This window comes from Trichechus manatus, unplaced genomic scaffold (genome assembly GCF_000243295.1).
Source record: "Trichechus manatus latirostris isolate Lorelei unplaced genomic scaffold, TriManLat1.0 scaffold00068, whole genome shotgun sequence".
Classification (NCBI taxonomy): Eukaryota; Metazoa; Chordata; class Mammalia; order Sirenia; family Trichechidae; genus Trichechus; species Trichechus manatus.
Window position 1 is genome coordinate 3706063 of NW_004444004.1, and position 12567 is coordinate 3718629.

The 12567-nt window shown below is 43.0% G+C and overlaps 1 protein-coding gene across 10 annotated transcripts in view; it reads left to right on the forward strand.

Moving 5' to 3' along the window:
- Positions 1–12567, forward strand: part of TMEM164 (transmembrane protein 164) — a 232258-nt gene that overhangs the window by 149091 nt on the left and 70600 nt on the right. The gene's annotated exons all lie outside the window — the stretch shown is intronic.

A 12567-nucleotide genomic window follows, 5' to 3' on the forward strand; every position in this document is an offset into this window, starting at 1 on the left:
GGAGGCCTGCCTCACAAATGGCTACCTGGCCCACTGGCTGCCTTCAAGCAAGGGCCCTCAGTGAGTAGAAGATTAACCAGACTCCCTGCGTAGCTGACCAGAGGCCCGAATGCTCTTGAACTGTTTTGTCTGGGCTGAGAACTAAATCTCAGGTGCGTTTTGCCCTGTCTTTGCTATAGTGCTAGTGTGAGGTTGGTCTTTATATCCAGGCATCTGATGCTCAAGTTCTTTGAAGGTACTAAAATATGGGTGGAGGGTTCCACAGACTGCCTGGACTGATGAGAGACTGGGAGTTAAGGACCTTTCCTCTTATACTCCCCATTCTACATGACTTATATTTTCTGGGTAGAATCTGTAACCCAAGGCAGGGTTGAGTTGTGCCTTGGTCCTGTCAGTGGTGGAAAAGGCCCTCATTGAGCCCCTTGTCATGCCACCTAAGCAGGAAGGCTGGGCCTGGAAAGTCAGTCTGCAGGTGCAGTTTCATCTCTGCACACAAGCTGATTGTCTTTTGATTTGCAGCTGTCCTGGTTTCCGTGTAGGCCTTTTGAACCATCTCTGTCATTAACCTTTCCCCTGACTTCTGTGGAGAGAGCCACACAAATATTTACTTTCCCTCGTTGAGTAAAAAGGCAAATGTGCTCAGGGCTGACCTTCTAAATCCAGAAGTACCTTCTTGTGTACTCAGAGCTTCTCTCCTTTTTCTACATGAAATTCAAGCTTTGGCTCAGTCTAAAGAAGTGATAAATCTAGATTTAGTGAATTCTGAGCTCGCTGGGTATACTTTGATGTCTAGGGAATGCCTACATCATGATAGCTAAGTGGAATAAGTTCTTCAAGTTTCATGGTAGATCCTATTTCTTTTCCATCAGAGGAATAGCTTCGAGTATAGAACATATAACAGTGGTTAAGATCATGGGTTCTGGAGCTAGGTTCAAATCTTGGCTCAACCATTTAATAAGTCTTGAGACCTTGGACAAGTTATTTAATTGATCCCCACTCCTCTTTCTTTTTAAATGGACCTGGCTTTGCACAATTGGGATAAACGTATTTATAATCTTTGATTCATAACAGACTCCATCATTGGTCTGTGCATGGCCCACTTTGATTTTATTTATGTGTGCATTTTTTATTTATAAATAATGTAATAAACAACTGTGAACCCAACAAACAAATCCAAGAACTAGACGCATTGATAATAACTTACATCTGCCAATGTGCTCTTCCCCATCCTGCTCCCTACCTCCCTAGCTACCCTGAGAGAACCACTATCCTGAATTTTATTTATTATTCCTTTGGTTTTTTAAAAATCTAGTTTTCTTTCATATACACAGATACATATATTCCTAAATAAGGTAACTATTTAGTTCTAGTTGGTTTTTGACCCTTATTAAAAAATATGGTATCATGTTGAATGTAGTCTTCTGGAACTTGCTTATTTTTTTGCAACATGGTATTACTAAGATTCATTCATGTGGTTGAGAATAACAGTAGTTACATTTTCACTGTGGTGTAACAGTCCATCATGTACATATACCATAATGTATTTCTTCATTCTCCTTGGGATGGGCATTTGGTTGTTTCCAGTATTTTGCTATTAACAAAAACCTCTCTGTGTCTCAGTTTCCTCATCTTAAAATTGGGGGATAACAATAGGAGCTACTTCATAAGGTGTTATGAAGATGAAAGGACTTAATAGTTGTAAAGCACTTAGAATAGAGCCTCCTGGTTCATAGTATATAGGTGGTCTGTAAGTATTAGCCATTATAACCACCATCATCATCACTATCACAGCTCAGGAAAATGTAGTAGACTTAGTTATGATATAACTCCTGGGAACACTCAGTGAATGTTAGCTCTTGCTCTTATCAATTATTAGGAAGTCAGAACACCAGAGCTTTTCTTCCCTGTCTTCAGAAATGACTTTTCTATTTTTTTTTTTTTTTTTTTCAGGAATGACTTTTGATACTAGCAACAGTATTAAAGAATGGCACGTTGTGGTCTCCTAGGATGACAGGCGACAGCCCATAAGTCAGTTAGAGGTGGGAGGAGAGGAGCTGGAGGTTTCGTTTTCTTCTTGGTTAAAGGAGGCAGCTAAGTGAGGCCTTGCAGCACGTCCAAGGGCTGATAGATCTGAAATCTCCCCTCAGAAAAGTTCCATGGGCTTGCCTGGGCAAGACAGGCAGGTCTGGATTGCTATATCTCTCACACCAGGAAATACATTGGCACAAGTAGCTGTGCCACCAGGGGGGGAAAAGAAACGTCATCTTTCATGGGCTCAGAATGTTTTGTTTGACATCAGGGTGCTGGCTTGGGGCAGCCACCTAAAAACCACAGCTCTGTTCTGTTGCTTTCTCAAGGGCTCTGAGCCCCAAGGAGGAAGTCAGCCAGCAAGTAGGAGCAGCCCTGGTAGGGTTTAGACTCCAAAAGGAGGGGCCAGTCTCTCTTCAGCCCATCACTCACTCCTCCCTCTTTTCTCATCACAAGATGAGAATGAGATGGAGCACCACATCCCTCATGGGGCTGTGGGCATCTGTCCATAGTAGGAGTGGGAATTGGGTCACAAGGGAAGATACTATGAGGAGAAGGGATTTGGGGGTCTGTGGATCCCACTTTCCGTGTTATTTTCTTAACATACTCAGATACTCTGAGGGAGGAGGTTCTTAAAACCAGAAAAAAATTAGCACTAATCACCATTTATAGTTTAATGCATGCTCTTGGTTAAGGATTCCTACAATACAGAAATATAAACAATATAGCATGAAAGTTCCCCCATCCCACTTCCCAGAGGTAATTGCTGCTAACAGTTTGGGGTATTCCTCTTTTGACCTTTTCCTTCTTTAAAAAAAAATTAGCCACATGATTAATAAATGAATCCATTTATTTGTTGTAAAAGGTAAACTATACAAGTACAGTAAAACCTGCAAAAGCTGGAACCTATGTAAGGTAGAAATCGGTCAGAGAAGGATTACTCAAATATTTTCCACTAAAACAAGTGATAGAAAAGTGGTGACTGCACCCTGGCAAAGGGGGAAAACTTGGGAGACCCAGAAAAACAAGGCAGTCCCGTTGAATTCCGGCTCTCACAGATTTCACTGTATAGAGAAACCAAAGACAAAGCCTCGACTTCCCTGGCCCAACCTCTGCTCCCCAATCCTGTTCTCCTCTCCAGTTTGGTAAATATCTTCTACAAAAAGAAGATCATGTTTATACAATATACGCTTGTTCTCTTTTACCTCGAGATGGCTGTACTTCCTTTTTTTTAATTGTTTCATAGTTAGTCTTCCTTAGTAATTTTTTATGACTTACCTACTGAAGGACATCTAGGTTGTTTCCAATTTTTAGTTATTACAAATAATGCTGCAGTGAACATCTTTGTACATATATCTTTGTGCGTGTGGGCAAGCATCTGTATTAGTTTAAATTCTGAGTCAGCTTAAATGGGTGTTTTAAAATTTCAATAGATACTGATAAATTGTTCTCCAAAAAGAGTGTACCTTGTTTTTTCTTCCACTTAATAGATCTTAGGGTTTTGCCATATTAGATCATACAGATTTACCTCATTTCAATTTAAAAATGTCCCCATCTTTTTATTATAAAAATTTTCAAACTTACTGAAAAGTTGAAATAATAGTATAGTGAACAGGAACTACCTATATGTAGCTGGAGGGTGTGAGTTTGCTGAATCATTTGAAAGGAAGTTGCAGACATTTTGACTTCGGTTTTAAGTACATCAACCTGCAACTCCAAAGAATAAGGACATTCTCTTGAATAACCATAATACCATTATCACACTTAAGAAAATAATAATACCATCTACTTTCTAGTAGTTTATATTCATATTTCTTCAGTTATCTCAAGAATATCTTTTATAACTTTTTTAAAAATTCAGGATCCAATCAAAGTTCAAGTATTGCTTTTGATTGTTCCATCTTCTCAGTTTGTTTTTTGTATTTTTTTTTTAAATCGAGAACAGTCCCCTCACCTTCTTGACTCATGACATTGAAATTTTGATGAGTCTAGGCCATTTGTTTTGTAGAATGTCCCATATTCTGGATCTGTCTGAGTGTTTCCTCATGTTTTTACTGGTGGCAGGGTATTCTGCTGTATGGTGGTACTGTGGTTTATTTAACTAGTCCCCTGTTGACGGTCATTTAGGTTGTGGGCATTCCTTTTGTGGCTCTTCTGACAAGAGATATTTAGTCCCAAGGAGTTGTGGCACTAGTAGGCCACAGTAAAAGTCTGTGGTTAGTTAGTGAAGATAAAGTGTACCAAAGCCAAACTTCGTTGGCAGGACTATTATCAAGGGAAGGGAACAGAACAGCCTTCTCTTTTCCCTCCAAGGGAGATAGATTATCTTTTTCAACTCTCTGATTTATTTTTAAAGGCTACAGTCTGGGGCAGAGCTGAGACCAGGGTCCTCTCTTTGTAACTACCTATACTCACTTTGAACCTCATCATCAGCCATGGACTTTTTTGGTAATGCCACAGTTTCCTGAGGTGTGAGCTCCCTCTACTTCTAGTGGTCCCCTCCTCTCACACAGTTATTCTCACTTGAGCCTGCTCTTCCCTTCTGATTTCCTGCCTAAGGCTAATCCTTCCACCTGTGTTCTGAGTCCTATCCCTCCCGCCTGCTTCAGACTTTTGGCTATCTAGTGCCTCCTGCTCCTTCCTCTGTACTAGCTCCTTCCCCTCAGTCTGTAAATATGTTCAAGTCTCTCCCTTATTTACAGTTATTTCTTTGTATGTGTACTGCCCTTTAAATACAGCTTCCGTCTGTCTCCCTCCATTCACTCTTCTTGAAAGTTTACTGTGATAGAACTATACAACACAAAGAGTGAACCCTAATGCAAGCTGTGGACTATAGTTAATAATAATAGATCAGTATCGGTTCATCAGTTATAATATTTGTTACACTAATGCAAGATGTTAATAATGGGGTAAGCTGTTGGAGGAGGAGTATATGGAAATTCCTTGTACTGTTTACAGAATTTTTCTGTAAACTTAAAACTGCTCTAAAAAATAGTATATTAGCAAAAAGATTACTGTTGACCAGGGGTCTGCCAAGTAGGTTACACTGGGTGTGCCACTGGGGTGTGTGAAGAAGATACTAGTACTTCTGTGCATTTCGAAATTTCATCTTTTTAAATTTCTGTGTTTATGTTTTATAACGTACATATACTGTAGTACAGTTATGCATGCATATCATTTCAAAAAGTAAGTATACTTTTTTCACTGATAGGGGAATATGATAAAAACGGTTGAAAACCACTGGTGTAGACTTAAGGTCTCTATTTTCTGAGTTCTATTCGATTATCTCACCCCAGCATGGACTGACCCTTACCCCACTTCTCAGCTAAAGCCGTCTCTCACTGAACTTACTATTGATGAGCTCATCGAAAAATTCAGTAGTCACTTATGAGTTTTTATCTTACTAGATGTCTGTGCTGTTTAACTCTGTTGATCACTCCCTCCTTGAAACACTCTAATCTCCTGGCTTTTAGGACTCCATTCTCTCTCTAGCCCCCTGGTTTTATTTTGACTCTGCCTTAGTATGAGTTTCTTCACTTTTCAACTCTTCTTATCCTCTTCAGCCTACTAGAGATGTACTCCTGAGCATCTTCCAGGCTATCACACTGGCACCACAAATTCAGCACAGCCCCAGCTTCCTTTCTTGTACGCCACCTTCTCCAATCTGCTCCTTTGACTGGAGGCCTCAACTTAGGAAGCAGCACCAACATCCCACCAGCGACCTAGGCCATCAGCCTTGGGGTTATCTTTGACTTCTCTCCCTCTTTTATTGCTGCATATGCCCCCCCCCCCAATCAATTACTTAGTCCTGGTGATTCACCTTCCTTACCTTCTCTCAAATCTGCCCATCCTCTCTTCTCTAACTGCTTCTGCGTTAAGCTTAATTTGTTGTTGTGTGCCATAGACTTGATTCCAACTCATAGTGACCCTATAGGACAGAGTAGAACTGCCCCAGAGGGTTTCCTAGGCTGTAATCTTATGGGAGCAGATTGCCAGGTCTTTTCTCCTGCAGAGCCGCTGGGTGGGTTCGAACTGTCAGGCTTTCATTTAGCAGCCAATTGCTTAACCATTGCACTACCAGGACTCCTAAGCTTAATTTAAACATTGCAATTATCAGTCCCTAATTGGTCTCACTGCCTCCATTAGCATCCGCTTCACACAGCCACCAACAGGAGCACTACACAATTGTACATTATACATGCATCTCCCTCACTTTAAAAAGAAAATCAAACCAAAAAACCTACAGTGGCTCCTCATTTCTTGCTACAGGATAAATTTCCTACTCCAGAGCTTGATCTGCAGGGCTTTCCATGATCTTTTGCTGCACTGATGTCATCTCTTTTATCTATTAGTCAACTCAACCAGACTATGACTCTTGTAGGGTAGGACCATGTCTTCATTGCGGTATACCCAGAGCCAGGCACAGTGCCTGACACCCAGTGGTGCCTCAATAGTATTTTCGTTGATTGGATGAGAGTGAGAATAGGACTGTCACGGATGAGAAGAGGAAAGCAGTGAGGACATTCCTTTGAGAAATAAAGAGGTCTCGAATGAGAAACTCTGGCCTAGAGATGGGCCAAAAGAGTGGACCAAGTTGGGAAGCTAAAGTTTCCCTGGTAGTGGTAATTGCAATGTGTGTACCAATGTGTGTTTTTGGACTGTGGAGCAGGCCTGGATGTTGCTGTCTCTTGCTGGAGGTGGTGAAAAAAGCCTCAGCTTTTGACCCAGACAGACCTGGCATTAAGTCTTACTGGCTAGGATTGAAATCCTGGCTTTACCACTTATTGGCTTGATTGATGTTGAGAAGAATGATAATAATTATATAACAGCTAACATTTATTGAGTATATATTATATGCTGGCACTGGGCCAAGAATGCTACATGCATTATTTCCCACAACCTGATGAGGTGGGTACTGTTATTATTCCCATTTTACAGATGAGCCAACTGAGGCTCAGTCAAGATTTTATGATTTGTCCAAAGTTGTATAGCAAATAAATGATGGAGCCAGGATTTCAATCTAGGCAGCCTGACTGCAGGCTGAGGATATTCCTTTAGGAGTCATCAGTATATTAAAAAAAAAAAAAAAAAAACCCATTGCCATCGAGCCGATTCCGACTCATAGTGACCCTATAGATACTATTAAAGCCGGGAACCTGGATAAGATTACCTAGTAAGTGAGAGTAGATAGAGAAGAGGGCCAAGGACTTGGTTCTGGGCCACTCCAATATTTAGAGGTGAAGGAGATGAGGGAAATTCAGCAAAGAAGATTGAGGAAGAGAGCCATTGAGGTAGGTAAAGAGGAAAGAGAGTGGTATCCTAGGATCCAAGTACAGAAAATATTTTAAAAATGAGAGAATGCTCAACTGCATCAAATGCTGTGGATGGATCAAGTAAGATGAGGCCTGAAAATTTACCAGGACTAGTGTATGTAGTTGTACAGATTGTTAACTGCACAAGGGTGTAAGTGAAGCCTGGAGTCCCCCTGGCATCCTGACCTGGGGATGAGTCTAATTATAAGGGGCGCCTGCTTAAAATGTATACCAAGACGCCATATGGGCTAGCATCCATCCTTGTGTTATCATTTGGAATTAGGAATATGGAGGTGATTGATGACAATGACAAAAGCAGTTTTGGAGGAGTTATGGGAATGAAAATTTGATTGGAGTGGATTAGATGGGAGTGATCCTGTGAAAGAAGGGGACAGTTGCTTGTGTGATGTCCTTGAGTAGATGAGAAAGCATAGGATCTACAGCACTAATGGAGGGACTAGCCTTAGCCAGCAGCATGGGTAGTTCATGCGTAGTAACAAAAGAAAAGACAGTAGTAGGGATAGGTTCAGGGAGGAGGAAAATGTGAAGGTGGGAGCTGTGGGTGTTCTCTTCCTTTTTTTTTTCTCAGCGACATAGGAAGCCAGATCATAAGCTGAGAGGTTTGAGGAAAGTGGGAGAAGGTGTGAAATAGTTATCTAGGAGAGAGGAGAATGAATGGATTCTGGAATGTAGTTGAATTGCAGGGCAGCATTAAAGGCCCACTTCAAGTTTGTAGTCATGAATTTGAAGAATTAACAGCCATGTTTACTTGTGTGTATAGGGAGGTGTAGGCGGAGAGTTGGATTTAACCGGGAATGTGGTTTTGCAAGGCAAGTAGGAAAAAGGGAGGAAGGTATCAGGTGAGTTGAAGAATATATAGAAGGGAATGATAAACTTTGAACTCAATGCTGGTAAGTATAGAAGTGAGCACATAAGTTTGGTGATGGAGCAGTAAAAAGATGGTAGGATCAATAGACTGTAGGTCCTGGGGCAGTGAGTTGGATAGATAGGAGGTGGTGGTTGGAGAGTGGGATGCGTGGCATAGAGCTCGTGGAAGGGTTGCAGGTATTGGAAATGCAGGTATGACTATGGGAATAACAGGCTGAGGTAGGATGGAGACAAGATCTTGAGGGAAATGGAAGTCAAAGCATTGACAGGCCAGAGCTTTGCTAAATATTGTAAACACAGGAATTTTTGACAGAGGAGTGTTGGAAAGAAGTGATAGGGGAGCAAGAGTAAAGTCTTCAAGGGCTGAGGGCAAATACATGCTGTGGAGGGGGGAGGGTGTCAGTAGATGACGGTAATGAGAAGGAGTAATATGGTCCTATGACTTGAGATTCAAATCTGAGGGGTGGTTAGGAAGGAGGCAGAAAGAATGGTCTGGAAGCCACAGTAATGTAGAGGCAGCAATGAAGAGCAAAGAGAAACCCTCCTAACCCTCCCATAAGGAATTATGGGAGGAAAAACACCTACCACTTGAGAGGGCTATAGGGATAGCAATGTTCTCAGAGGAGAACCTGGTTTCCTTAAGAGCAATAAGGTGAAGGGACTATTTAAAGAAGAGTTTGAGGATATAGGGGACTGTGCTGATGATGGTCAGTGTGCTTGGGCTCCAGAAATTGAAGTGGACCCATTCAGAGAATGGAGTAGAGATGTGGTCAGATTTGGGGATGTGGGGAACCATAGGGAGATTGGAGTTCAGGTGCTGGGGAGTGACCTGGGTGTCTTGAGCTTCTTAGGGTGACTGAAGTAAACAGGGATGTAGGGCATAATGGTATTTGGAAATCTCCATGAAAGAATATGGTGGTGCAGCTGTCAGTGCTGTGCCATGGGAGGAAGGAGGTAGGGGATCTTGCTATGGACAGAGCCTACACACCTAGTGTTTCAAGCAGTCTGACTCTAGAGGCCTGGAGAACTTAACCACTCAGCTCTTTTGATTCTTAAAGATGTTCATTTGAATGTGAGAAGGAAGTTAATGATCTGTGTAGCTTAAAACATTTTTATTGCTTTTGACTTTCTATTACATTGACATTAAGATGTTTCTTCTAAAGCCTCAGGATTCCCCAGCTGAAAGGTAACCAGCATATGTACATTAGAGTTCTAAATGTTCTTCTGGGGGAAGAATGATATTTCTCACAGATATTGCTTGTAAAATGGGAAAAAGAGGGTTGGGGTGAGGCTCCAAGGGGAAGTTCATGGAACTCGGCACAGACTCAATGCTCAGTAAAAAAGAACTGCCTTTTTCTTTCACCTTGCTGAATGCCCTTTGCACCCATCCCCATGCCTATCGATTCTTCCTTGGATGTTACTTAACTTCTCTGGGCCTTAATTTCCTTATCTGTCGAATGGGAAAATCATAGTCCCTACTTCACAGGAAAGTTGTGATAATTAAACAAGATACCAAACCAAAACCCAGTTCCCTTGAGTCAATTCTGAGTCATAGCAACCCTATAGGACAGAGTAGAACTGCCCCTAGGGTTTCCAAGGAGCAGTTGGTGGATTCGAACTGCTGACCTTTTGGTTAACAGCCGAGCTCTTAACCGCTGCGCCACCAGGGCTACAATTAAACAAGATAGTGTGTGTAAAATGATCTAACACAATGCATGGCACATAATACAAGTACTTAATAAATATTATTGTTATAAATTGCCTCCCATTCAGCTCCTTTCTTCCTGCCACTTCCTGTTTCTTTGTTTTTTTCTCTTTCATCTCCATCATCCCTTCCTCTCCCTATTTTCCCATACTTCCTCCCCTTATTTTTCCATACTTCCTCCTTTGCCTATTTCCTCTTTCTCCTCCCTGGCTGCCAGTGGTGCCCACACCTAGTTTAAACCTCTCTGTGGCCCTTTGAGGTAAGGAAATCTTAGGGTAGAGGTGAGGTAGCCCTCAGAGGAAGGAAACTGCTGGTGGGGTCAGTCTCTTGGCCACCCCAACTGAGTCTGAGGTCAAGAGGTCCACAGTGGGCTGACGACAGCCTCAGGAGATGGTAGTCCGATCTTGCAGGCCACCTTGGCCACTGTGTGTGGGGCTGGGCGCAACAGTGGGGCAGAACAGGCTATGGAGATGAGGATCACTTGAACAGGAAGGAGCTGGGCCCAGTAAACATGTGGAGGGACAAGTGAGGACAGTGCCAGTCCTGTAGCTGTTCCTGCTGCTAATACCACTATTACCACTCCCAGTGATAATGACGGAGGCTCCTCTCCATTGAGCATCTCCAGTGTGTTGGGCTTTGGGGTGACAGTCAGGGGGTAGCGGAGTATACTGGTTAAGACCTTAGATTCTAGAGCCAGACCACCTGGATTTGAATCCTGACTCTGCCACTGAATAAGTTGTATGCCCTTGTGTAAGTTATCTAACGTCCCTGTGCCTCAATTTCTCATCTCTAAAGTAGAGATAATAGGAATAGTATAGTTATTATGAGTATTAGGTGAATTAATATTTAACAAAGTGCTTGTAATAGTTCCTGGCACATAATAAGTGTTTGGAGTTCCTGGGTGGTGCAAACTGTTAATGTGCTCATCAGCTAACCAAAAGGTTGGCAGTTTGAGGTCACCCAGAGATGCCTCAGAAGAAAGTCCTGGCAGTCTCCTTCTGAAAAACCAGCCATTGAAAACCCTGTGAGTCGCAGTTCTGTTCTGACACATTGCCTTGAGTTGAAATTGACCCGACAGCAACTGGTTTTGGTTTTACGTAAGTGTTTGCTTTATTAACTTTAAAAAAAAATCTTACAGTTGTTTAAGGTGTCAGCCTAATTATTTTCCTTTTGCTGATACCAAAACGGGGTGGGGAGGTTAAGTGACTTGCCCAAGGTCATAGGGCTGTTACGTGGCAGAACCAAACCTAGAACCCAGATATGGCAGACTCCAAAGTCCTTGCTCGTAACCGCTGTGCTAAACTGCCTCTCTGGACATACCAATGGGAAGTTTGCATTGTAGGAGGGCTGTAAGGGATGGAGGAGCAAGTGGGCACCGTGAGTCCAGGTGGGTAAACAGCAACTGGAGTCTGAGAGGTCAGCAGAGGTACTGCTTGAGGACATGGACAAGTGTCTGCAGGCCCTCTGCCCTGGTTCTCTGCTCCCTGCCATGGGAGAGGAGCCTGGGTTCCCAGGCCCATTTCAGGGAGAGATCAGTTTCCTTAGGTACGAACATTCTGATTACAGCCAGAGAGCTGAGCCTTCCTGGAACTTTTTCCTCCTTCCATGTTTTTTGGGTAACCTCAGTCAAGTCATTTAACCTGTTTTCATCTCACTTTCCTCCTCTGTCAAATGAGGATAATGATACTTTACCTGCCTACCTTATGGGGATTTTGTGAGGCTTGAGTGGCTTATGGATGTGAAAACATCTGAAAAAAATAACACAGTACCCAAATTTAAGATGGTGGGGTGATCACAGCCCCCACAGACCACATTACTGTGAGGGGCCAGGATGGGCCTCTTGGTCCTCCATAGCCACCTCATGCCATGATGCCCATTGTCAAATCCCATGACCTTTTTCACTTGTTACAGCATGTGCCTTTTAATGTGATCAGTAGGGATGCTTGGAACCTCATCTCCTTTTTTGAGTGACTGGGATTTTACATTTCCCTCTGTGAACGTAAAGTAATAGTTGAGCATCATCTGGGTCCCTGGGAAATTTTCCTTCTGCATGGATTTTTATTTCCAGGAGCCAGAGCCAGTGTCTCTGTCCAGGGCCCACAGTTGTCCCAACTCCTCTTCTCTGCCTGGAGAGCCTCTAACTGCCTCCTCTCATTAGCACACAGTCTTGGTTATATGCTTGCCCTCTGGAGATCAGGGAGGCAGCTGACCCCTTTCCCTTGGGTGTCCTTGTCTCTCTGGGCTTCTCGTTGGTATGTGTGTTGTGTACGTGTGTTGGGGGCTGCATAGGCCCTGGAGGCCAGGCCTCTTGCCAGCTGCTGAAGTCCCCCCCCCCCCCAAGAACTGACTTAGCCACCTAGCCTCTTCCGTTTTCTGCCTTCTTCCAAGCTCTACACCAAGGTGCCCATCCCAGATAGAAACTGTGCGCTGGCTTGGTAATCCAAAGCTTCCATTTGAGAGAGATGGGAAACAGGAGTAAGTGAGTGAGAGTGTTTATGCCTGTGTGTGAGAACACGTGTTGGATATAGGGAGGGTGGGGAAGTTCTTTTTGGCACACCATGCCAGAATTGGCCCAGCTGCTTGGTCTTCACCCAAAAGTAGGACTAACCCTGGACTGACCCCAAATATTCAATG